Here is a 26,327-nt window from a genome sequence, read left to right as displayed (position 1 = left end):
ATACCATGCGAGACCAAGAATGTGCAGGCAACTATTTAATAGAAAAGAGGTGTGCGCAAAGATTTTTTTGCACTATATGGAAAATTGCCATACATACCTTGGATGTAGTTCACAACCAGAGAGAAAAGTGGAAGCAAAGAGAAACCCCCAGGTGCCATTTGAATAGAAAGCCCTGATTTAAATAACGTGCAGCATAAAGCAGCCTATAGAGCCAAAAGTAAATAGATATAAATAGAATCATGTAGTCTCATACTCACGGATTCTATGGCAAGGGGGGTTTTTGTTTCTATGTGAGACATTAATTGGAACAAACAATGGCTATCTGGATGTTTCAAGTCCACCTTCATGTGTGTGTCAAGCTGAATTAGCATGTATATGACTTGCACCCAGGGTTGCCTTGTCCCATTCCCAGGAAATAAGCCCAAAAGGAAAACTGGAAGCTGTAGTCCAACCACAAATTACCTATAAAGCAGATACGGTAATTCATATTGTACCAAAATGCATAGATTTACCTCCTTGCATAAACTTAGCTAAAGGGAGTACTTACAAACGGCAAAGCAGTCCTCTATGTGCAGCGTATGGATGGCACTGAAATTTCCAACAGCTGACCTGATTAAATATGGAGTGGTGATCCTCTAATTGGTTGGTGTTTCACTTGCTAAATAGGGAGGGTGTGTGCAATTCTAATGAACCATCCCCCTGTGTGTATAGTGAAGCGATTGTCAGGTTTCACACTCTTACCTAGCTCAGCCAATCAGGGAGAATGTGGGCGTAGAGCCTCACATGGCTGTAGGCCTCCCCAACGAACAGCGTGTTTGAGAGAAGTGCGTTGTTGCGGTGCGCGCTCCCAGCATAAGCTGGAACGCAAGAGGTATTTCCGGAAACAACAACATCTCTAACAAGGCGCCAGTGGGAGTTACCCACACACCCAGCGGAAGTGACGGCGTGTATAAGAAAAGTGCATCATTACGACGCATGCTCCCATCATAAGCTGAAACGCACGTAGTCTTTCCGGAACTGACGTCCCTCCCGGAGCGCCGGTGGAAATTGCCTGCGCACCCAACGGAAGCGGCGTCATATGATGTATTGTTCTACCTGAAGATGGAAAGCGGCGGCGGCCAGTATTGGAACGCAGGCCATCAACGGAAGCCACACTAAGATGGCACAGAGGGAAAGACACAGAGTAATTTCCCGAACAAAAAACAAAAAAACACAACAGGTGTAAATGTAAAAAACACCAAAGAAAGATGTGTACCCAATCAAGATTGGTGTGTGTTCCTGTTAAACATGTGTAAACATGGGTCTAATGCCCGTCACTGGACATTGGATAACATGCTAAATCGCACAAATAGTAAAATGACATACCACAAGTCCAAAGGGGGGGGGAACTGAAGGGGAGGAAGGAGAAAGGAGGGGGGGAGGGTAGAAAGGGGGGAATGAAAAAAAAAAAAAATTTAATGATAAAAAAAAAAAAATCAACATTTCCCTCAATTACATCAGTTGTCATTTACAGCCCCTAAATGGTCACACACATTAATCAAAAATGTTATCTATTATTTATTATTTTAACCCTTTATTTTAAAAATTTTTTGATTGCCCTATTGAATTACATGCCCTCCAGACCATCCCATGTCCCAGAAGTAAAACCCTCCAAAAATGGTCGGAAACTAACACATTCATTGAGGCCCGGTGGGCTAGTGGCACAAAGATCCACTATCCATCTAGTTTCTCTTTGTAACAGAGTTTTATCCCAGTCACCCCCTCTGGGGTTGGGATGAACCCGGTCTAGTACCGTAAACTTGATCTTTGGGAGGCTGCCGCAATGTGCGTCACGTGCATGACGACCCAGTGTTAAGTCTGGGTTGCACGTGCGTACACTGAGTGCATGTCTGCCCATTCTTTTGCACAGCGGTTGTTTTGTCTTGCCCACATAGAAGGATCCACAATTACAAGTTATTTTAACCCTTTATTTTAAAAATTTTTTGATTGCCCTATTGAATTACATGCCCTCCAGACCATCCCATGTCCCAGAAGTAAACCCCTCCAAAAATGGTCGGAAACTAACACATTCATTGAGGCCCGGTGGGCTAGTGGCACAAAGATCCACTATCCATCTAGTTTCTCTTTGTAACAGAGTTTTATCCCAGTCACCCCCTCTGGGGTTGGGATGAACCTGGTCTAGTACCGTAAACTTGATCTTTGGGAGGCTGCCGCAATGTGCGTCACGTGCATGACGACCCAGTGTTAAGTCTGGGGTGCACGTGCGTACACTGGGTGCAAAAAGTGGTCTCTAGCACCCCACCACACTCAGGGCAAGGACAGCCTCTGTCCTCTGGGCTCTGGTACTTCAAGTTCGATCTCACATAGAGTCGTCTGTGGAACGCCCTCCATGCGAGATCCCAGAACTTGGCAGGAATTCTCTTGGAATTCAGGAGGGCTAGTCCCTCCCTGAGAACCCTCTCTGGACAGTCCCTTAAGGCCAGTGGTCTCAAAACGTCCGAGGCCATGACCCTCTGGTACAGCTCACGCTGGCCCAGGGAGCCTACCTCTGAGGCCGTTATCCTCCACCGCCTTAGTACCTTCAGGGCGGTTGGGACATAGGCGGGGAGGTACCCGTGGGACCTCCGAAGGTCACCCAAGAGACCGCCCCCCTCCCACCTGCTCAGGAACACTAGGAACCAATTCTTGCACGAACGTTCCCATAGAGAGGGTTCGTCCACAAAAATGGATTGCAGATTGAACTTCAGGAACACCACAGTGAAAAAAAACGTGGGGTTGATCATGTCCAAACCGCCCTCCCCTCTCCACCGATACGTGACCTCCCTTTTTATCAGGTTCAGTCTGTTTCCCCACAAAAGCAGAAAAAACAGACCGCAGACCCGCGCATAGAGTGATTCTGGCAACAGACATGCGTAGCTGACATAGAGGAACTCGGGAAGCAAATAGGTTTTAACCAGGCTCACCCTTTCCCTCAACGACAGCTTCCAGCCTTTCCAGGCGTTAACTTTCTGGGTGGCACTTACCAGCCTGCGCTCCAAATTTAGCTTGGGATAATCACCCTGGCCGAAATAAATGCCTAAGATTTTAACCTCTGGTCGGGGCAGGGGAAAAACGTCCGGGAGGTCGAACTGCTCACCCTCCCTTCCCAACCAGAGAGCTTCACTCTTGTCCCAGTTGACCAACGAACCAGACACCTGGGAGTAGCCTCCAATCTGTGTTTCCACAAACTGGGCCTCCTCTCGGCTAGCCACTACCACCAAGACGTCGTCCGCGTAGGCCACCACCTTCACCGCTTCATCCGGGCCACTGCCGGGCTCCATCAGGACCCCCCTCAGCTGCCCACAGTCTAGCCTTCTTACGAAGGGGTCGACTGCAAAGACATAGAGCAGGGGACTCAGCGGACAGCCCTGCCTAACACCAGAGTCCACCGGAAAGGTAGGACCCACCCAACCATTGACCAGAGGGAAGCTCTCGGCCCCTCTGTACAAAGTCCTGAGCCAATCAATAAATTGATCAGGCAGGCCGTATCTACCCAGGAGAAGCCAGAGGTACTCGTGGTCTACCCGATCAAAAGCTTTCGCCTGATCTAATGCCAGCAGATACCGCCCACCACCCGTTGCCCTGCACCTCTCCACAGCCTCCCGGATGTTAAGGACTGCACTAAAGGTGCTACGGCCGGGAACTGTGCAGTGCTGGGAGGCAGACAGCAGCTTGCCCGCAACAGCAGACATACGCGTAAACAAAATCTTTGCCAGAATCTTTCTATCCGTGGAGAGAAGGGCGATAGGACGCCAATTCTCAACCACGGACGGATCCTTCCCCTTGGACAGAAGGATCAAAGCCGACCTTCTCATCAAGGGAGGGAGCAGGCCAGACGCCAAACACTCACTGAACACCTCCCTTAGACGAGGAGCCAAAGGCTCTTAAAGGCTTTATAAAATTCTGCCGTGAGCCCATCAGGCCCCGGCGACTTTTTTAGAGACAACGAGTCAATAGCCTGCTCAATTTCGGCCACTGAGATCTCTTCCACCAAGGAGTCCGGGGGGTCAGACCTCACTTCAAGCGGAGTCCCGTCAAGAAATTCCTTGGCTCTCCTCAGATCCAACGGCTTCTTCCGAAGGATGTCTGAAAAATGGGCTCTGATGATCCCCAAGATGCCCGGCTTGGACCTTACCAGGGAACCCGAGGGATCTCTCAGTCCATGTATGACCTTCCTACTCACCGCGTCCCCACAGCTTTTGTAGGGATCCGGGTTGGTGAACTTCCCGTAATCCCTCTCCAGCCCCAGGGAGGCGAGACGGTCATACTGACATTCCTTCATCTGGAGCTTCAGATCCGAGATCTGGTCCTGAGGGCCACCATCAGAAACCAAGCGATCTAGCTGCCTGCGTAACTTCTGGTAGGCCTGATACCGGGATGCTGCCCGACGGCCCGAGACTTCCCGGAAGAAGCCCTCCGATCTCTTCTTTACCACTTCCCACCATTCCTGGCGGGAGCAGTCGCTCTCAAGGAGCGAGGCTTGTTCTAAAAAGAAGTCCTCATAGGCCGATCTGATTTCAGGGTCCTCAAGTAGCGACCCGTTTAGTCGCCACAGACCCCTTCCTTTCTGAGGGGTGTCCGCCACATTCAGAGTAACCGACACCATACGGTGATCAGAGAATTCAACCGCATGCAGCGCAGGAGCTGCAAAGGACGAATCCTCCTTCAAAAAAAACCTATCTAACCTACTCCTACAACTACCTCTGGAATATGTGAAACCAGTGAGGTTGGGGAAGTGGCGAACGTGCACATCCACCAACCCAGCTTCCCTCACTATTCTATTCAAAAAGATACTATCATATCCCAGAGGGCCTGAGGTGCCTGCCCGGTCCTTTGACCTGGTGACCATGTTAAAGTCACCACCAAAGACCACCTGCTGGGATGTAAACAGGTATGGTTTCAGCAGCATGAGAAGGTCTTTCCTCCCCCTCTGGGACTGAGGTCCATAAAAATTGATGAGGCGGAGGGATTCCCCCCTCACGACTGCGTCCACAATCAAACACCTACCGATTTCTAATTCAATCACTCGTCGACAAGCCACCGAACCAGTCTTAAAAAGGACCGCGACACCACTGCAAGGCTCTGCCGCAAGAGACCAGAGGGAGGGCCCATGTCTCCACTCCCTCTTTGCTAGGTGCATCTCTGCCACAGATGCCAGCCAGGTCTCTTGCAAAAACAAAATGTTGGCTTCAACGCGGCCGAGAAAATCAAAGGCTGAAAATCTAGCCGCCGCAGAACGCACACTTGCGACATTAATGGTCGCAAGGCGTATTGGAGCGGGTACCGCCATCCTTAGTGATTGAAGTTTACGTTCCTCTCTATATTACATTTCTAAAAGAATCAATCCTCCTCGGAGTCCGAGGAGGAAAGGATCCCAAATCTGTTCCATAGGGCCAGTGAGGAGCCCCCCCTGCCCCTGAACTAGTACTGGGCTGGGGGTCCTCACCACCCTCCTTCCCCGAACTCTTCCTCTTCCTCTTCTTTTTGGTTTTCTTCTCCCATTCCACTTTGGGAGGCTCCCTCCCACTCTCTTCATCGGACCTCCCACTGGAGATCTCCTTAATTCTCTTATTAACCCCCTTACCGGCCCCTGAGCTGTCCATCGGGGCCACCCCTCCAGCACCAGCTTGCCGACCACTCACGACCACCGAAGAGGACGGAGGGGGCATTAGTATAGCCGCCTGATCCAGGGGTGGGTGCGGCTTACCGGCAGATTTAATTACTGAAGGGAGGGGGGGGGAGGGGGCAAAGGAGAAGAAGGGGAAACTGGGAGGGGGGAGACCAGGGGGGGGAGAGGGGAAGGGGGGGCGGGGGAAAGGGAGGAGGACGGGGGGGGGAACAGGGGAAGGGGGAGGGTGATTTTTGGGCGAGGGCTTTTTCGTCTTGGCCGGCTTCCCAGGTGTTTTTGTTGCCGTTGCCCCATCTGACACAGGGTCAGACGGGGCCGGAGAACTCGCCGGCTCCCTCACTACGCCAGTTCCTGTCCTTGATCCGCGCCTGGGGGGTCTGACCCTTTGAGGGAGGGGGGAACCCTCCCTCTGTGACCCTGAGGGATTGGGATCCCCACTTCGTCTAGGGACCCCCTCACCCTCCGGGCCTGGGGCACCCTCCTCAGCCTGGCACCCCCTGAACGCCTTGGGGCACCGACTAAAGGGGTGTCCCATTTCCCCACAGAGGTTGCAGACAATAAGCCTGCAACCCTCAGGTGAGTGGCCGAAGCCATTACACCTCACACAGCAGGGCATTGTGCAGTCCGCGCTGAGGTGCGCGGGACTGCCGCATTTGAAACAGCGACGGGGCTGTCCAGGGTAGAAAACCAGGATCCGGTCTCTACCTATGAAGGCGCTGCCAGGTACATGCGCCACGGTATTGTTGTGGCGCTTGAGCCGGATCCTGACCAACCACGCACCTGTCCAGACCCCGCGCTCATCCAAACTATTCCTCAGCCTTGTCTGGAGCTGCCCGTACCGCGCCAGCCAGGTCGTGATGTCCTCAGGTGGGAGAGACTCATTCCTGACCAGTACAGTCACATTCTTTACCTCCTCCTGCCTCGAAAGAGGTATCACCTGGAAACTTTTCCATGGATCTGACTTCCTGACGAGCTTGTACAGTGTCAGGATAAGCTCCATGGAGACCAAGGAGACGAAACTTACATCAAACTCCTTCGAGTTTGTGGGATGTATGACTGCAAATAAGTCCGAAACTTTAAAGCGCAGCCCCAGCAGATAGTCGATGACCTGACCCCTGCTGGGACATGCAGACGTCCCTTCCCACCTGAGCTGCACCACATTCCGTCTGCGCCTCTCAGGGCCCCCCGTACCCCTCGTCCAGGCCTGCGCACCCTGGGGCTGATCCCCAGGGGGGGCCCGGAAATTCTGGGCGCCAAACTGGCCGTACAGGGAACCCAGGGGGACAGAGGAACCTGCCACCTGTGCAAACGAGCGCCCAGCCTTCAGGGCACCTAAGAGGTTTGCCTCTTCCTGTGTGCCCAAGATGGGATTCGGGACTGTGGGGGAAGGGCCAGACCCCCGCTGAGACGAGCCCATGGGCTCTGACGGAGCAGCACACACCCCCCCACTCCCACCCTCTATCCCCCCCAACAGGTGACTTGTTCTCAACTCCCACCGTAGATGGGGACGAAGCCACACCCCCCACAGCAGCGGGGGCTCGAGAGGAACCCACTTCCATCCCCTGTGCCATATCCAGCTCCTGCTGTTGAAATCCAGGGCTGGGCACTCCCCCCTTAGTTCCCCCATAGGGGACTCCCCCCAACTTGTCTGTCCACCGGGTAAAGCTCCACTGGAGGATTCTGGGGTACCCATGGCAGTAGCCACCAGAGGAGCCTCCGAGACCCCCAAAGCCCCTACCTGACCCAGAGGAGCAGGAGACTTGGTCACCGAGGCCCGGGGTGTCCCCATCTCCTCAGTACATTTTTTCACAACTTCCGGGGTCACCGCAAGTGGTACTTCCAGTTCACGGAGGTCACTTCCGGCCGCACCCCCGGAAACAGGAAGTGACACATCCATCTCCCTGCCCCCTCCCTCCCTGGTGTCTGCAGAGGATGTTTGTCCAAGATGTTTTTCCTGAACATGGTCCGTGCTTGCCAGCACCTCCCCCTCACCACATGCGGCCGCGGCGGGGGCCGCCATTACGGCCGGCACCCCTCGCACTGTCCCAGATGCTGCGGGCTCGACCGGGGCCACTGGGGGGGCCCGCACAGCATCACCATCCACTAACCTCCAGCCGCCGGTCTTCACAGGTCCCTCCGGGGGGCCTCTAGCAAGGACTACCAGCAGCTTCCTTCCATGCTGTTCCACCCGACTTGCCTCTCCCCCGGAGCTTCCCTGTGCATCATGGGGTACTCTACCCGGATCTATCTGCTCCACAGCCTCTGGCTGAGAAGGTGAGACAACAGGGATCCGGGGACCCTCCGCACTTACGGCTCCAGGGGCCACGCTCACCCGGCTGGTCTCCACCTCGGGGCGCTGGTCTTCCTCACCCATTGAGGCTGCTTCCTTCACCGGGGTTTGTAGCTTCTCCTCCGGTCCCGACAACACTTTCTTGGAAGAGCTCTTTCTCCTGGCCGCCTGAGATCCTTCCTGGCTTGCCCTCAGGAGTTCTTTCTTTACCTCAGAGAGGAAACCCCTCTCACCGACACCGCGTTCACAGAGACCGCCCAGCAACCGCCATAGGTCTCTGCATTCATGGTTCAGGCCTTCAATGGCCTCCCGGTATTCCCCCCTTCTGCTACTGGCTGAGCGGTCTCTGTGATTCCGCAGGTCCGCAAGTCTCTCAGACTTCAGCACGTATGCCAATGTGGCCTTCTGTATAAGGACTTTAATCCCAGTCCGGCGTTTCTGCATGCTCCCCGGGTCCTCTCCCGACTGGGCTCGGGTCCAGTCCAGTAGTTCAAACTGTGTCTGCAGGAACAATCTCTCCTCCCTGGAGAGGTCTTTCACTCCAGGGGGATGAACCGTGGGCCTGGGCCGGGAAGAGGGCCCCGGACCTGGGCTAGCTGACGCCATCAGCTCCCCTTCCTCCTCCACCACACTGGAAGCTCTCACAGTCACAGGATAGGTCAGAGCACGCAGCCAGCACGCACAATCTCCTACAGCTGACTGCAAGCTCTATTTAAAAAGAGCAAGATAGCTAGCTATATAGGTGGATGAATGAATGAAATACTTATATAGCGCACAATGCGAACTAAATCGCCTCTAGGCGCTATGGCGAGCTTTGATCATCTGCTAAAAGAGGAAGGTCTTGAGTTTTTTCCTAAAAGCCAGGTGATTTTCTTCCAGGCGGATGTTGATTGGTAGAGCATTCCATAGCCGAGGCCCTTGGACAGCGAATCTCCGATCACCCTTGGATTTATACCGGGCTTTGGGCACGAGGAGGAGGTTTTTGTTGGCTGATCGAAGACTGCGGTTTGGTGTGTAATGATTTATTTTCTCCATTAGGTATTGCGGAGCTTCTCTATGCACGCATTTGTGGGTGAGGCAAAGGGTCTTGAACGTGATCCGATTTTTTACGGTTAGCCAATGTAAGCTCCTCAGTGAAGGAGAAATGGATTCCCAGGTTTTTTTTCCTGTTATCAGCCTTGCCGCCGTGTTTTGGATCAGTTGTAATCGCGCAAGTTGATATTGTGGTAATCTTATGTAAAGCGAGTTTGCGTAGTCCAGTCGTGAATTAATGATTGTTCCAACTACCACTGCTTTGTCATTCTTTGAGATAAAAGGGATGAGTCTGCGAAGCATGCGCAGCAGATGGTGAGATCGACTGACTACAGATCCTATTTGCGCATCCATTGACATTTGTGCATCTAAAATAACCCTGAGACTCTTCGCTTTGGTCTTTGGGGAGATAGTCTGCCCAAAGACGGTTGGTGGAGACCAGGAGGTTTTGGTTGCGGGCTTATGATTTTGGTGTAAGATAAGAAGCTCTGTCTTTGATTGGTTCAGCTGGATATAGCGGTGTATACTGCGGTCAGGGCATGCAGACAGCACGCACAATCTCCTACAACTGACTGCAAGCTCTATTTAAAAAGAGCAAGATAGCTAGCTATATAGGTGGATATAGCGGTGTATACTGCGGTCAGGGCACGCAGACAGCACGCACAATTTGCTACAACTGACTGCAAGCTCTTTTTAAAAAGAGCAATATAGCTAGCTATATAGGTGGAGGTTTTTATTTAAAAAAAACCCCTCTCAGAATAGGTAAGGGCCCGGAGACGGGGATAGCCAATGGGGATAGCCATGGGATCTCCGTAGATCACCGGGGCGACCACCCCCCTCCCACCCACTCAGGAAAACCAGAAACCAGTTCTTACATGAGCACTCCCACAGGGAGGGTTTGTCCTGAAAAATGGATTGCAGGTTGAACTTAAGAAACATCACGGTAAAGAAAACCGTGGGATTAATCATGTCCAACCCACCCTGCCTCCTCTGTCGGTACGTGTCCTCCCTCTTTATCAGATTCAGCCTGTTTCCCCACAAAAGCAGGAAGAACAGACCGCAGATCTGCGCATAGAGAGACCTTGGCAGAAGACAAACGTAGCGTAGACAAAGAGGAATTCGGGAAGCAAATAGGTTTTGACCAAGCTCACCCTTTCCCTCAGTGATAGCTTCCAACCTTTCCAGGCATTAACCTTCCGGGTGGCACTCACCAGCCTGCGCTCCCAGTTTAGTTTGGGATAGTCACCCTGGCCAAAATGAATGCCCAGAATTCTAATTTCTGGCCGGGGCATGGGGAACAGGTCTGGGAGGGCAAACTGCTCACCCTCCCTCCCCAACCAGAGAACTTCGCTCTTAGTCCAATTGACCAGCGAACCGGACGCCTCGGAGTAATCTCCAATCTGCGATTCCACAAACTGGGCCTCCTTTCGGCTAGCCACCACTACCGAGACGTCGTCCGCATAGGCCACCACCCTTACCGCCTTGTCCGGGCCACTGCAGGGCTCCGCCTGGACCCCCCTCAGGCGCCCGCAGTCTAGCCTCCTTACGAAGGGGTCAACTGCAAAGACGTAGAGCAGGTGACTCACCATTGACAAGAGGGAAGCTCTCAGCCCCCCTGTACAAAACTCTGAGCCAATCGATGAATTGATCAGGCAGACCTTATCTCCCCAGGAGAAGCCAGAGGTACTCATGGTTCACCCGGTCAAAAGCTTTCGCCTGGTCTAATGCCAACAGATACCGCCCGTCACCCGTTGCCCTGCACCTTTCCACAGCCTCCCGGACGTTAAGGACAGCACTAAAGGTGCTGCGGCCAGGAACTGTGCAGTGCTGGGAAACAGACAGTAGCTTGCCTGCGACTGCAGACATACGCAGAAAAAGTATCTTCGCCAGGATCTTTCTATCCGTGGAGAGAAGGGTGATAGGGAGCCAATTCTCCACCAGGGATGGATCTTTCCCCTTTGACAGAAGGATCAAGGCTGACCTTCTCATCGAGGGAGGAAGTAGGCCAGATGCCAAACATTCATTGAACACCTCCCTCAGACAAGGAGCCAAGAGGCTCTTAAAGGTCCTGTAGAACTCCGCCGTGAACCCATCGGGTCCTGGCGACTTCTTTAGAGACAAAGAGTCTATGGCCTGTACAACTTCAGCCACAGAGATCTCCACTGTCAAAGAGCCAAGGGGGTCAGACCCCACCTCAAGTGGAGTCTCCTCAAGAAATTTCTTGGCTCTTCCCAGGTCTAAAGGCTTCTTCTTCAGGAGGTCCGAAAAATGGGCTCTGACAATCCCCAGGATTCCCGGCCTGGACCTCACCAAAGAACCCAAGGGATCCCTCAGTCCGTGTATGACCTTCCCACTCACCGTGTCACCACAGCTCTTGTAGGGGTCCGGGTTGGTGAATTTCCCGTAAACCCTCTCAAGAACCAGGGAGGCGAGACGGTCATACTGACACTCCTTCATCTGAAGCTTCAGACCTGAAATCTGGTCCTGAGGGCCACCATCAGAAACCAAGCGGTCAAGCTACCTGCGCAACTTCTGGTAGGCCTGGTACCGGGAAGCTGCCGACGACCAAAAACTTCACGGAAGAAGCCCTCCGACCTCTTCTTCACTACTTCCCACCATTCCTGGCGAGAACAGCCGCTCTCAAGGAGCGAAGCTTGTTCCATAAAGAAGTCTTCATAGGCCGACCTGACTTCAGGGTCCTCAAGTAGCGACCCATTTAGTCGCCACAGGCCCCTACCCTTCTGAGGGGTGTCTGCCACATTCAGAGTGACCGACACCATACAGTGATTGGAAAACTCGACCGCATGCAGCACAGGAGCCGCAAAGGACGAGTCCCCCTTCAAAAAAAACCTATCTAATCTACTCTTACTACTACCTCTGGAGTATGTGAAACCAGTGAGGTTGGGGAAGTGGTGAACGTGCACATCCACCAACCCGGCCTCCCTTACTATGCGATTCAAAAAGATACTATCATATCCCAGAGGGCCTGAGGTGCCTGCCCGGTCCTTTGACCTGGTGACTAGGTTAAAGTCACCACCAAAGACCACCTGCTGGAATGTAAACAGGTATGGTTTCAGCAGCGCAAGAAGGTCCTACCTCCCCCTCCTTGACTGGGGACCATAGAAATTTATGAGGCAGAGAAATTCCCCTCTCACGTCTGCATCCACAATCAAACACCTACCGATTTCTAATTCAATCACTCATCGACAAGCCACCGAACTGGTCTTAAAAAGGACCGCAACACAACTGCAGGGCTCAGCCGCAAGAGACCAGAGGGAGGGCCCATGTCTCCACTCCCTCTTTGCTAGGTGCATCTCTGCCACAGATGCCAGCCAGGTCTCTTGCAAAAACAAAATGTCGGCTTCAACGCGGCCGAGAAAATCAAAGGCTGAAAACCTAGCCGCCACAGAACGCACACTTGCAACATTAATCGTCGCAAGGCGTATTGGAGCGGGTACCATCATCCTTAGTGATTAAAGTTTACGTTCCTCTCTATATTACATACCTAAGTCAATCCTCCTCAGAATCAGAGGACAGGACCCCAAAATGGTTCCAGAGGGCGAGCGAGGATCCCCCACCCGCCCCCAGACTGGTGCTAGGCTGGGGGTCCTCGCCACCCTCCTTCCCCAAGCGCTTCCTCTTCTGCTTTTTTGTCTTTTTTTTAACCCAGTCTGACTTGGGGGGGCTCCCTTCCGCTCTCACCGTCCGACCTCCCACTAGACACATCTTTGGGGCGCTTATTCATCCCCTTACCCACCTCCGAGGTGTCCATTGGGACACCCCCCCCCAGACCAACCTGCCGACCACCCATCACCTCCGTGGAGGCGGGAGGAGGCATGAGAAGGGCCGCCGGATCCGGAGGTGGACATGGTACATCCGGGGGGGGGGGGGAGAGGTGGGTGGGGGAGGAGAGGAAGGGGAGGAAAGGGAAGGTGGTAGGAGACGGGAAGGGGAGGCAGGGAGAGGGGAAACAAGGGGGGGAAGGGGGGATGCTTTTTAACAGAGGGCTTTTTAGGTTTAGCCTGTACCTCTGTTGGATTTCCTACCGTCGCCCCATCGTGCACAGAACCGGACGGGGCAGGGGAACCTACTGACATACCCGCCCCTGCAGTACCCGCCCCCTGCTCACGCCTGGGGGGTCTGACCCTTTGAGGGAGGGGGGTGCCCTCATTCTGTGACCCAGAAGGATTGGGGTCCCCACTTTGTCTAGGGACCTGCCCAACCTCCGGGCCTGGAGCACTCTCCTCAGTCTGGCACCCCCTAAAAGCTTTGGGGCAGCAGCTGAAAGGGTGCCCCATTTCCCCACAGAGGTTGCAAACTATAAGTCTGCAACCCTCAGGTGAGTGGCCGAAACCATTACACCTCACGCAGCGAGGCATAGTGCAGTCTGCGCTAAGGTGCGTGGGACTGCCACATTTGAAACACCGACGGGGCTGGCCAGGGTAGAAAACCAGGATCCGGTCTCTCCCTATAAACGCGCTCCCGGGTACATGCGCCACAACAACAGCGCTTGAGCCGGATCCTGACCAACCAAGCACCTGTCCAGACCCCACGCTCGTCCAAATTCTTCCTCAACCCTGTCTGAAGCTGCCCATACCACGCCAGACAGGTTGTGATGTCCTCAGGAGGAAGGGACTCGTTTCTAACCAAGACGGTCACGTTCTTTATCTCCTCCTGCCTCGAGAGAGGTACTACATGGAAACCTTTCCATGGATCTGACTTCCTGACGATCTCGTACAGGGTCAGGAAAAGTTCCATAGAGACCACGGAGACGAAGCTCACATCGAACTCCTTGCTGTTCGCAGGATGTATGACCGCGAACAAGTCAGAAACTTTGAAGCGCAATCCCAGCAGGTAGTCAATTACTTGACCCCTACTGGGACACGCGGACGTCCCCTCCCACCTGAGCTGCACCACATTCCGCCTGTGCCTCTCCGGACCCCCTGTACCTCTCGACCAAGCCTGCGCCCCCTGGAGCTGTTCCTCAGGGGGGGCCCTGAAGTTCTAGGCACCAAACTGGCCATACAGGGGGCCCAGAGGAACCTGCCACCTGGGCAAATGAGCACCCAGCTTTCAGGGCACCAAAGAGGTTTGCCTCTTCCTGCATGCCCAAGATGGGATTCGGGACTGTGGGGGAAGGGCCAGACCCCCGCTGAGACGAGCTCATGGGCTCTGACGGAGCAGCACACATCCCCCCACCCCCACCCTCTATCCCCCCCCAACAGGCACCTTGCTCCTAACCACCTCCGTAGATGGAGACGTAGCCACACCCCCCACAGCGGCGGGGGCTTGAGAGGAAGCCACTTCCATCCCCTGTGCCATATCCTGCTCCTGCCGCTGGGACCCCTCCAGCTCCCTGATGAAGTCTAGGGCTGGGCATTCTCCCCTTAGTTCCCCCATAGGGGACTCCCCCCAACTTGTCTGCCCACCGGGTAAAGCTCCACCGGAGGACTCTGGGGTACCCAAAGCAGTAGCCACCAGAGGAGCCCCTGAAACCCCCAAAGCCCCTACCTGACCCAGGGGAGCAGGAGACTTGGTCACCGAGGCCCGAGGTGTCCCCACCTCCTCAGTACATCTTTCCACGACCTCCGGGGCCACTGTGAGCGGCACTTCCGGTTCACGGAGGTCACTTCCGGCCGCACTCCCGGAAACCGGTAGTGACACATCCACCTCCCCACCCCCACCCTCCCTGGTGTCTGCAGAGGATGCTTGTCCAAAATGTTTTTTCTGAACATAGTCCATACTTGCCGGGCACCTCCCCCTCACTACATGCGACCCCTCGCACTGTCCTTGACGCTGCAGGCTCGACCGGCGCCACCGGGGGCCCGCACAGCATCACCGTTCACCAACCTCCGGCCGCCGGCCTTCACAGGTCCCTCCGGGTGGCCCTTAGTAAGGACCACCACCAGCTTCCTTCCATGCTGATCTATCCGACTTGCCTCTCTCCCGGAGCTTCCCTGTGTATCATGGGGTACCCTACCCGCTATCTATCTGTTCCACAGCCTCTGGCTGAGTAGGTGAAACAACAGGGATCCGGGGACCCTCCGCACTTACGGCTCCGGGGGCCACGCTCACCCGGCTGGTCTCCACCTCGGGCGCTGGTCTTCCTCACCCATTGAGACTACTTCCTCCACCGGGGTTCGCAGCGTCTCCTCCGATTCCAGCAACACTCTCTGGGAAGAGCCTTTCCTCCTGGCTGCCTGGGATCCTTCCTGGCTCGCCCTCAGGAGCTCTTTTTTAACTTCAGAGAGGAAGCCCCTCTCACCAACACCACGTTCGCAGAGACCGCCCAGCAGCCGCCATAGGTCTCTGCACTCATGTTTCAGTCCTCAATGGCCTCCCGGTACTCCCCCCTTCTGCTACTGGCTGAGCGGTCTCTGCGATTCTGCAGGTCCGCTAGTCTCTCAGACTTTAGCACATAGGCCAACGTGGCCTTCTGCACAAGAGCTTTGATCCTTGACCGGCGCTTCTGCATCCTTCCAGGGTCCTCTCCCAGCTGGGCCCGGGTCCAGTCCAGCAGCTCAAACTGCGTTTGCAGGAACAACCTCTCCTCCCTGGAGAGGTCTTTCACTCCAGGGGGATAAACCGTGGGCCCAGGCCGGGAAGAGGGCCCCGGACCTGGGCTGGCCGACGCCATCAGGTGCCTCTCCTCCTCCACCTCTCTGGAAGCTCTCACAGTCACAGGACAGGTCAGAGCACGCAGCCAGCATGCACAATCTCCTAACACTGACTGCAAGCTCTATTTAAAAAGAGCAAGATAGCTAGCTATATAGGTGGATATAGCGGTGTATACTGCGGTCAGGGCACGCAGACAGCACACACAATCTCCTACAACTGACTGCAAGCTCTTTTTAAAAAGAGCACTATAGCTAGCTATATAGGTGGATATTTTTTTTATTAATAGAACTTCTTCCAAATATACAAAGACTTTCTTAGAAATGATACCATAGCAACATACATATGGTGAGAGAAAATAACATATCAAACAACCGTATGTCTCCTCAACCCTCCAGCAGTCTCCGCAGCGACTAGCCGCACTACCGCATGATCATCGGGTTTCTTTATGGTACAACTTATCCACTAAACTCTAGTTTTAAAATATACAACTCATCCATCTAATCACACTACACACAAGATACAGACGGGAATGTAAAGAGTGAAGCATGCCGTACCTGTTTGTCGGAAAAAAAGAGAAACTCAAAAAAAACGACGGGGGGGGGTGAAAGGATAGAAAGACACCACCACCGAAAGAGAAAGGGGGAGTCATTAAGGAGGCCGGAAGGAAAAAGCCCTCCACAACCTGGCACTCCTTTCTTCCCCAATCCTCTCTCTTTCCAGACACCTTACCTTCTCCACTTCCCGAAAAAATATCTCCCACCACCTCATGCACGGACAGGACTTTGCCCCTAGTGGACACTAAACACCTCGCGTGCCAGGTGAAGTAAAGACAAACTGTACTAACTAGATAAAGTGATGATAACTCAAAGCCCCTTCGCACCCTGAAGTTACCATATACTCGCTCAGAAGCCGACAGGGCCTGGAGGCGGGGATAGCCGACGGCCACCCCAACCCCCGCCAGAACCTCCACGTTAAAGGGACATTCGACCAAAAAGTGGTCCATGGTCTCTAATGTCCCTCCACACTCTGGACGGGGACACCCTCTGTCCCCTAAGCTCCGATATTTCAAGTTGGATCGTACGTAGAGGCGTCCATGGAACACTCTCCACGCAAGATCTCAGAACTTGAGAGGAACTCTCCCGGAATTCAGAAGGGCTAGTCCCTCCGTGAGAACCCCGTCTGGGCAATCCCTTAAGGCCAGTGGTCTCAAAAAGTCTGAGGACATGACCCTAAGGTACAGCTCACGCCGACCCATAGAGCCCACCTCTAGAGCAGTTATCCTCCACTTCCTTAGTACCTTCAGAGCAGTCGGGACATAGGACGGGAGGTACCCATGGGATCTACGAAGATCACCAGGACGACCCCCTCCCTCCCAGCTACTCAGGAAAAGCAAGAGCCAGCCCTTACACGAACGTTCCCACAGAGAAGGTGTGTCCACAAAGATAGACTGTAGATTGAATTTCACAAATACAGTGGTGAAAAACACCACTGGGTTGATCATGTCCAACCCACCCTGCCTTCTCCGAAGGTACGTAACCTCCCTCTTGATGAGGTTCAGCCTGTTTCCCCACAGTAGTAGGAAGAACAGGCTGTAGATCCATGTATAGAGCGATTCTGGCAGAAGACAAACGTAGCTGACATAGAGAAATTCAGGCAGCAGATAGGTCTTGATCAGGCTTACCCTTTCCCTCAACGACAGCTTCCAGCCCTTCCAGGCCTTCACTTTCTGGGTAGCACCCGACAGCCTGCACTCCCAGTTTTGCTTGGGATAGTCGCCTGGGCCCAAAAAGGATGCCTAAGATCTTTATCTCTGGTTGGGGCTGGGGGGAAACGTCCGGAAGGGCAAACTGCTCGCCTTCCTTCCCCATCCAGAGAACCTCACTCTTGTCCCAGTTGACTAACGAACCTGATGCCTCGGAGTAGCCCCCAATCTGCGTTTCCACAAAAAGGGCCTCCTCTCGGCTAGGCACTACCACCGAGACATCGTCTGCGTAGGCCACCACCCTCAAGGATGGCTCCCGGCCCCCACAGGGCTCTACCGGAAACCCCCCTCAAACGCCCGCGGTCAAGCCTCCTCACGAAGGGTTCTACCGCGAAGACGTAGAGTAGGGGGCTCAACGGGCAACCCTGCCTGACACCAGAGTCCACCGGGAAGGCGGAGCCCACCCAACCATTGACAAGGGGGAAGCTCTCAGCCCCCCATACAATACTTTCAGCCAATCTATGAATTTAGCTGGCAGACCGTACTTACCCAGGAGAAGCCAGAGGTACTCATGGCTTACCCTATCAAAAGCTTTCGCCTGATCTAGTGCCAGCAGATACCGACCATCACCCGTTGCCCTGCACCTTTCCACAGCCTCCCGGACATTCAGGACAGCACTAAAGGTGCTACAGTCGGGAACTGCACAGTGCTGCGAGGTGGAAAGTAACTTGTCCGCGACAGCAAACATACGCACAAACAATATCTTCGCCAGAATCTTCCTATCCGTGGAGAGAAGGGCAATAGGACGCCAATTCTCTACCCTGGACGAATCTTTCCCCTTTGACAAGAGGATCAGGGCAGACCTTCTCATTGAGGGAGGAAGCAAACCAGATGCCAAACACTCATTGAACACCTCCCTCAAAAGAGGAGCCAAAAGGCTCTTAAAGGTTTTATAGAACTCCGCCGTGAGCCCATCAGGCCCCGCCGATTTCTTTGGTGACAAAGAGTCGATGGCTTGCTCAACCTCTGCCGTTGAGATCCCATTTGTCAAGGAGACCGGAAGGTCAGACACTGCCTCCAGCGGTGTCCTGTCAAGGAACGCCCTGGCTCTCTCAAGGTCTAAAGGCTTCTTCTTCAGGATGTCGGAAAAGTGGGCACTGATGATGCCCAGGATCCCTGCCTTGGACCGCACCAAGGACCCCGAGGAATCCCTCAGGCCATGTACGACCTTCTCACTCACCGCAACGCCACAGCTCTTGTAAGGATCCGGGGAGACAAACTTCCCGTAATCCCTCTCAAGGACCAGGGAGGCGAGACGGTCATACTGACACTCCTTCATCTGAAGCTTCAGAGCAGAGCTCTGTTCCTGAGTGCCCCCAGAGGAGATGAGGCGATCTAATTGCCTCCGCAGTCTCTGGTAGGCCAGGTATTTTGAGAAAGCCCGGTGCCTTGAGACCTCTCGGAAGAAGCCCTCAGACCTCTTCTTCACCACTTCCCACCATTCCTGATGGGAGCAGCCGCCCTCAAGGAGCGTGGCTTGTTCCAAAAAAAAGGTCTCGAAAGCCTCCCTCACTTCAGGGTCCTCGAGCAGCGACCCATTTGGCGCCACAAGCCCCGACCCTTCTGAGGAGTATCGGCCACATTCTAGGTAACAGACACCATACAGTGATCGGAGAACTCAACCGCACACAGCACAGGGGCCGTGAAGGAAGCGTCCCCCTTCAAAGAAAAACTGTCTATCCTACTCTTACTGCTACCTCTGGCATAGGTGAAACCCGTGTGGTTGGGGAGATGACGAACGTGCACATCCACCAACCCGGCTTCCCTCACTATCCTATGTAAACTATCCTATGTAAACAGGTAAGGTTTCACTGCCATAAGAAGGTCCTTCCTCCCCCTCTGAGATTGACGGCCATAAAAATTAATTAAACTGAGGAATTCTCCCCTCACGACAGCATCCACCACTAGACACCTACCAACCTCGACCTCAATCACTCGTCGGCAGGCCACCGAACCAGTCTTAAAAAGGACCGCAACACCACTACAGGGCTCAGCCGCAAGAGACCAGAGAGAGGGCCCGCATCTCCACTCTCTCTTTGCTAGATGCATCCCTGCCACAGATGCCAGCCAGGTCCCTTGCAAAAACAAAATGTCAGCATCAATCCGGCTGAAAAATCAAAGGCTGCAAAACGAGCCGCCGTAGAATGCACACTTGCAACATTAATCGTTGCAAGGCGTATTGGCGTGGGTACCACCATCCTTAGTGATTGGCTTACATTCCCTTCTGCTTACATTACTTGCAGGCCCCCTCGTCCTCCGAGTCAGAGGGTAGGCCCTCAAAACGATTGCCCAGCAGGATAAGAGGCCGGTCAACACACCCATCCTCACTGGGGCAAGGGCCTACGTCTTCCTCAGGCGCAGGCACCTTCCGTTTTCTTTTTCTGACTGCTTTTTTCCTTACACTCTCCCACCGCCCAGGCCCAGGAGGCTCACCACCCTCCTCCTCAGAATGCCTGCTAGACGCAAGGCGCTTCTGGGAGGTCTTGGCAGCCCCCTGTACCTCTATCATCTCCTGCCCGGCGACCGCCGCCGGTACAACAGGGAGACGAGAAGAGGAAGAAGGACGTGGATATACCAGGGTAGGGGGGGATGGGAGGGGGGCAAAGGAGGGGGACGGAAGGGGAAGGGGGGAGGTAAGGGGAGGGGGGAGAGGGGAAGGGGAGGGGGATGGGGAAGGAACAGCGGGAGGGGGACAAGGGGGGGATCCGGGAGAGAAGCCCTTCTAGGCGGTCTCTCTTTGGGCCCGGCAGTCGGCTGTTTGGTAGACGCCTTCCTACCCACAGATGACTTATCAGGCTCTTTCCTTTTCTCCTTGAGAACTGCCCCCAAGGACCTAGATGTTCCATCAACCTTCTTACCAGCCACACTATTCCCCAACTCCTCCTTTCTCCCTCTCCCGGACCTCACCCTTTGGGGCAGCTGATCACCTGGCCCCGCCGCACCCCCTGTCCCTGAGTCCCCTCCAACCAGCGACCCGGGCTCGGGGTCCCCAGATGGTGCCCGGGGTTTGCCAGGTTCGCCCCCCTCTGTCGGGAAGTCCCTGAATGCTTTGGGGCACCGGCTGAAAGGGTGCCCCAGCTCCCCACAGAGATTGCAGACTATAAGCCTGCAAGTCTCCTGTGGGTGCCCAAACACAGCGGGGCGTCACGCAGTCTGCGCTCAGGTGCGCCGGGCTTCCGCATTTAAAGCAGCAACGAGGCTGGCCCGGGTAGAAGACCAGGATCCGGTCTCTGCCAATGAAGGCACTACCAGGGACGTGAGATACTGTATTGCCCTGGTGCTTGAGCCGGATCCTGGCCTGCAAAGCCCCAGTCCAGACCCCGCGCTCGTCTAGGGACTTCCGCAACAGAGTCTGCAGCTGGTCAAATCTCCCCAGCCAGGTCATGATGTCCTCTGGAGGGAGGGACTCATTCCTAACCAGGATGGTGATATTTTTCACCTCTTCCTGTCGGGAAAGGGGGACCACACGGAACTCCCTCCAGGGGTCAGACCTCCTCAGGATTTTGTATACAGTCAGAAACCTCTCCATCGAGATGACGGAAAGGAAACTGACATCAAATTCTTTGGATCCCGGATGGATGACAGCAAAGAGATCCGCCACCCGGAAACCGGCACCCAGTATCCATCCCACTACCTGACCCCTGGAGGGACATGCCCCTTCGCCCTCCCACTTAAGCTGCACGACATTCCTACGTCTTCTCTCCGGGCCCCCTGTACCCCTTGACCAGGCGTCCGGCCCTGTAAGCTGGGCGGAGGGCGGCGCCCTAAAATTCTGGCCGCCAAACTGGCCATACAGGGGGCCCAGAGGAACACTAGAACCGGCCACTTGTGTGAAAGAGCGCCCTGCTTTAAGTGCACCCAAAAGTGCTGCCTCCTCCTCCACACCCAAGAGGCGTTCCACAGGAGCCGACACCGCAGGGTTACCCCCAGACTTTGAGGCACCCGGGGGGACCACTCCTGACTCCATGGTCTGACTCATATCTCCCGACCCTGGCGACCGGGCCGCAACTTCCTGAACCTCACTGGTAGACTGGGGGGCCTCCTCCTGGCCATAGCCAAAGAAGGCATCCAATTGGCTCCCCAGGAGGCCCACCCACTCCATTTCGTAGCTCCCGCCAACCTCAGCGTGAGCCCCGCAAGAATCGACCACTATACACTCCTCTACTTGGGTGCCCTCCAACTGACGGATAAACTCCATTGCAGGGCACTCCCTGTCCAAAGCCCCCATGGGCTACTCACCCCACACCTGCCAATTCACCGTCCCGTGATCCACCGGAGCCACGGGAAACAAAGCTCTGCCCACTTCCTGTCCCGCCCGCAAACCGGAAGTGGCGGAAGCCACGGACCGGAAGTTCCGGCTGGCGGGATCCGCCCCCAGCTCCGGCGGACTTTCTGCAGGCGCCAGTCCCTCAAAGGCCCGCACCAATCCCGGAGCAGAGTGTGGGACTCCCTCCCCCCTCCCCATGGAGGATGGCGTCCCACAGCAACCATCCCCAACCCGCACAACACCCGCCATGGCGGAAGACCCACTCAACACCACCCCATCTGCACTGTCCAACTGTTCCGACAGTCTGGGCTTGCTGACCTGGGGATCCCTCCGCAGCGGAATGAGGACATCCGGGAGTGGGGGGTTGTCCACGTCTAGCAGGGAATCCGGCTTGTCCACCGGAGCCCCTGTGACAGGTAAGCCCAAAGTTTCCAAGCGTCTCTCCCCTAGGCCCAGGAGGCTTCCCCCCGCCAGCCTCACCCCCTGCGGACATCCTGACCTCATCGGGTGCCCTACCCAGGCCTGCAGCAGCCTCTACCTGAGGACTGGCAGGATCCTGGGGACCCTCAGTCATTTTGTCTGGGGTTTGGTTTGGCATGATGTTCCAGGGGGAGAGTCCAGCACTCCTGCCCCGTCTCCTGGATCAGCCATCCGTCTCCCCCCCCTGGTGTTTCCCAGGGGTCTCTGGTACTGCACCAACTTCCCCTATCTGGGAAGGCTTCTCCTCTTGGGAGTCAGCTTGCGGGATCTGACTCACCTTCTGGCACCGAGACGCCTGTCTCCCCTCCTCATTTGCTCTCAACAGCTCATGCTTTAGCTCTTCCAAAAAGCACTCCTCGCCTGGGCCATGGTCACATAGGTTCACCAGGAGGTCGAATAACTCGGCATTCTGCTGCTTTAGACTTGTAATGGCCACTCGGAATTCCGATCTCTTGGAGCTGCCGGAACGATCCCGCCGGTTCCGAAGAGAGGTTAAACAGGCCATGCGGCCATTGTACTCACGCGTTGCCTTCTACATTAGGTTCTTAACCTTCTTGACCCTCACTTTGTATTTCTTATCATCCTCTCCTGGCTGGGCTTTGGTCCAGCTGGTAAGACCGACTTGAGTCCCCAGAAAGAGCCTCTCCTCCCTGGATAGGTCTTCAATTCCAGGGAGGGTAGCTGGAGCCCCAGGCCAGGAAAGCAACCCTGGGCCTGGGCTAGAGGAGGCCATCCTCCCCCTTCACCTGTGGACACTGGAACTCTGCAGAGAGCACGCAGACAACACCCACAACCTCCTACAGCTGACTGCAAGCTCTATTTAAAAAGAGCAAGATAGCTAGCTATATAGGTGGATATAGCGGTGTATACTGTGGTCAGGGCACGCAGACAGCACACAATCTCCTACAACTGACTGCAAGCTCTATTTAAAAAGAGCAAGATAGGGGGGCGTGTCCAGCCGCGGACGAGTGCGGACGTACAGCTGCAGAGCTCCGGGAGGGCGATTGGTATCCGCCGCCATCCGGAGCCCAAACAACTCGGCCAAACGTCCATCCTGCACGGGGCTACTGCCGTAGTCAACGGGCGACACCTCGCGGGGTCATTTGGCAGTCGGGAGCGGTATCGGGGCTGCAAGACACCGCGAGGCATAGAGACGGGCGGGCGCCATCTTGGGGCCTATAGGCAGGCCGCCTCGCGCCACACGCCACCAACGAGTACCGGGGCTTCCGTAGCCCATCCCCGCAGGACCGCGATCCGCTGGCTAAAGGAGGGTACCGAGCGGACGTGGATCGTTGCCGACGAGCCCCTCTCTGTACCCGGGGCGGCATTGGTGAAGTAGGCCGCCGCGCGGCAGTGGACTTCCACAGGCGCCGTCTTGGGGCCTATGATCCGGCCATTCCGTGCTGCCCTCCACCGCCGGACACCAGATTTCCAGGCATCCCCTCACACAAGCAGAACCTGAGCACCCGGTGACCGCTGCTGAGGAGTCCCAGGATGCAGCCAGGACCCACGGAAGCGCCAGCCACGACTTGGGCCTTCAACCTGGGCACACAGTGAGTACTGCAGAGCCCACCTCACCCCCCCCACCCTCACAGCCAACGTTGCCCAGCACCTGGTTCCCCCTGACATCCCTTCCTGCAAGCCCTGGGTCACTTGGGGGACAGGAGCTGCCAGTGGGACAACAAGAGCCAGCAGGCCTATTGACAAAATACCAGCGGCCATATTGCTACACCCAGACTGCTTATACCACTTCTAAACCTACCTGCAATAGACTGACCTGGCTGTCCGGGACACAAAAGTACACCTGTAAGGATTGTACGTAGGATACACCCCCCTCAATGGCTAGTCTGCCACATATTTTCAGATCTAGCAATAGGGGCAGTGGCCTGGTGTATAGCCTATATGTTATTGCTGTAAAACAACCCTGGTGACCTGGGGACCTGAGAAGTGAAAATGGATCATCTTGACTATGTCAACGCACTCACGGAGAAGTACACATACCCATACCCTGCGCTCTCTGGGGACCCCACAGAGCAAATCATCATCCGCAAACCTAAGCAAATTTAAATACTCAGGCAGCGGTAAACATACCAAAAAGACGCCCCCACAGGGCAACAGTATCATAGAAGACATGGACGACGATGAGGTCTCTCTACCAGCCTCTGAAGACTCTACTGCTGGTGCCAATAAGACTGACCACCTGCTCACCTATGCGGCCATGACTGACATTGCGGCCGACATTAAAAGCTCCTTCACAGCAGCAATAACGGACATTAAAACCGAAATTCTGCGCCTAACGGAACAACTGGCAATAATTGATCGTGCAGGGAAGAGAAAAGACAGAGCCCTGATAAGACTGGATGACATCGCAGCCACACATTCCCAACACCTGATTGACATGAATCGACAAATTGAAGATTTAGACAATCGAGGACGCAGAAACAACATCAGAATTAGAGGAGTACCTGAGACTGTTCCCCAAGAGCAAATTAGGCCGACTCTCACAGCCATATTTAATACCCTCATGGAAAGGCCGGAACAATCCCCTATTGATTTTGACAGGGCGCATAGGGCCCTCAGGCCTAGAGCACAAGATGGAAATCCCCAGAAGGACATCATCTGCTGTTTACCCAACTACTGCCTGAAGGAAGACATTCTTCAAAAGGCCAGGGCCAGAGATCGGATTGTACATGAAGACGCTGTGATCCAACTCTTCCAGGATCTGTCGCCAATTACGCTCAAAAACAGGAGGGCCCTGAAGCCACTCCTGGAAGTACTACGGCACAAAGGAATTAGTTATAGATGGAAGTTCCCTTTTGCGCTTCAAGCAACCTTCCTGGGGAAACAACACGTACTCAAAGTACCAGGGGACCTCAACAAATTTTGTGATGAGCTTCAGATTGACACCGTGGATCTCCCAGAATGGTACGCCGAGTTCCGCCCACCCCCAGAAGTGAACAACCCGCAATTCTCACCGGGACCGTCACATACGCAGTCGCCCTACCAACCTGGTAGACACCGCAGGAACCCAGACAGGAACAGTTTCGAGCCTCCGTACCCCTCCAGAAATGCCAGAAGCCCAAGAGGGAGAGACGCAAGGGACTACTGACCTGACGGGGCTGCTCATAAGTTTTGACCCTGCAACCTGTGAACTGTCGCCACCCATTGAACACTATGGCCGCCCGATTGCCTACGGTCGATGTGCACAATATCAACGTGAACGATACACTCGTGTGTAAATTACACACAGTATATCACTGGTCAGAGTGACTTACGACCGCACCTGGTCTTCTGCTTCCAACTGAACTGTAAGTACTAAATGTCACACCCGCTGCTGCCTCTCAGGTGCACTTGACCGAGACAAACGGGTTCCTCTTATAGCTTCCTGAATTTTGTGCAGGACACTCTGACCCTGCCATAGCGGAGACTTAGGATGCATACACGGGACTGTAGCTGAGCTGTATTAAGTATCTATCTCGGGCCTATACTCCTTGTTAACAGGTTCAATGGGTTTGTTGGTTTGTTAAAGGGTTAAGCTATTTACTGTTTGTTGTTACATACCGGGTTAAAGAATGTTATGATACCATTTTAGGTTGGCAGATGGGTATGTTTCAACTACCTTTGACCTGAATTGTTCTTGTCTGAGCTTGTTATTCTTCTTGGGTCCATTACCTTAGACAATTTTGTACGTTCTTCATGGTTATGCACTGTTGATAGAGGTTTTTTTTTAACATTAACGGTTAAATTGGGCAATGTCCATATGCAGTGTCATCACCCCAAGCGACACCCCCCGCGGCTAATACTTCCCACCAAATTAGCCTTACATCTGATCCCAGACACCCTAATCTCAAAGGGGGAACCCCCCCAGCCTGAAATCTTAGGTCCTCAGGTCCCATCGGACCTTCTCACAGGGTTAACTACTTGTAGTACCACACTGCGCTGCTACACAGCGCAACTCATACCACTACCTGCTATCACACCTCCCGCTACCCCCAGCAGGGGAAGTACCACCGTACTTTGGAACAAGCCAGACATCGGTCTGACCCATTCCACAGGGGGGGCAGATCAATCTGCCCCACCAAACCACCCTACCCGTTCCATCCCCCCCCTCCCCCTACTTACCCTTACTCCCTATTCACGTAGCCGCCCCCTCGCTCCTACACTACCCCTACCCGCTTACACCCCACGATAGCAGCGGGTCCGGATCATA

This window comes from Lithobates pipiens, unplaced genomic scaffold (assembly GCF_037356315.1).
Source record: "Lithobates pipiens isolate NorthernLeopardFrog02 unplaced genomic scaffold, aLitPip1_a1.2 Scaffold_30, whole genome shotgun sequence".
NCBI lineage: Eukaryota > Metazoa > Chordata > Amphibia > Anura > Ranidae > Lithobates > Lithobates pipiens.
Note: the sequence above shows the minus strand (reverse complement) of the source record.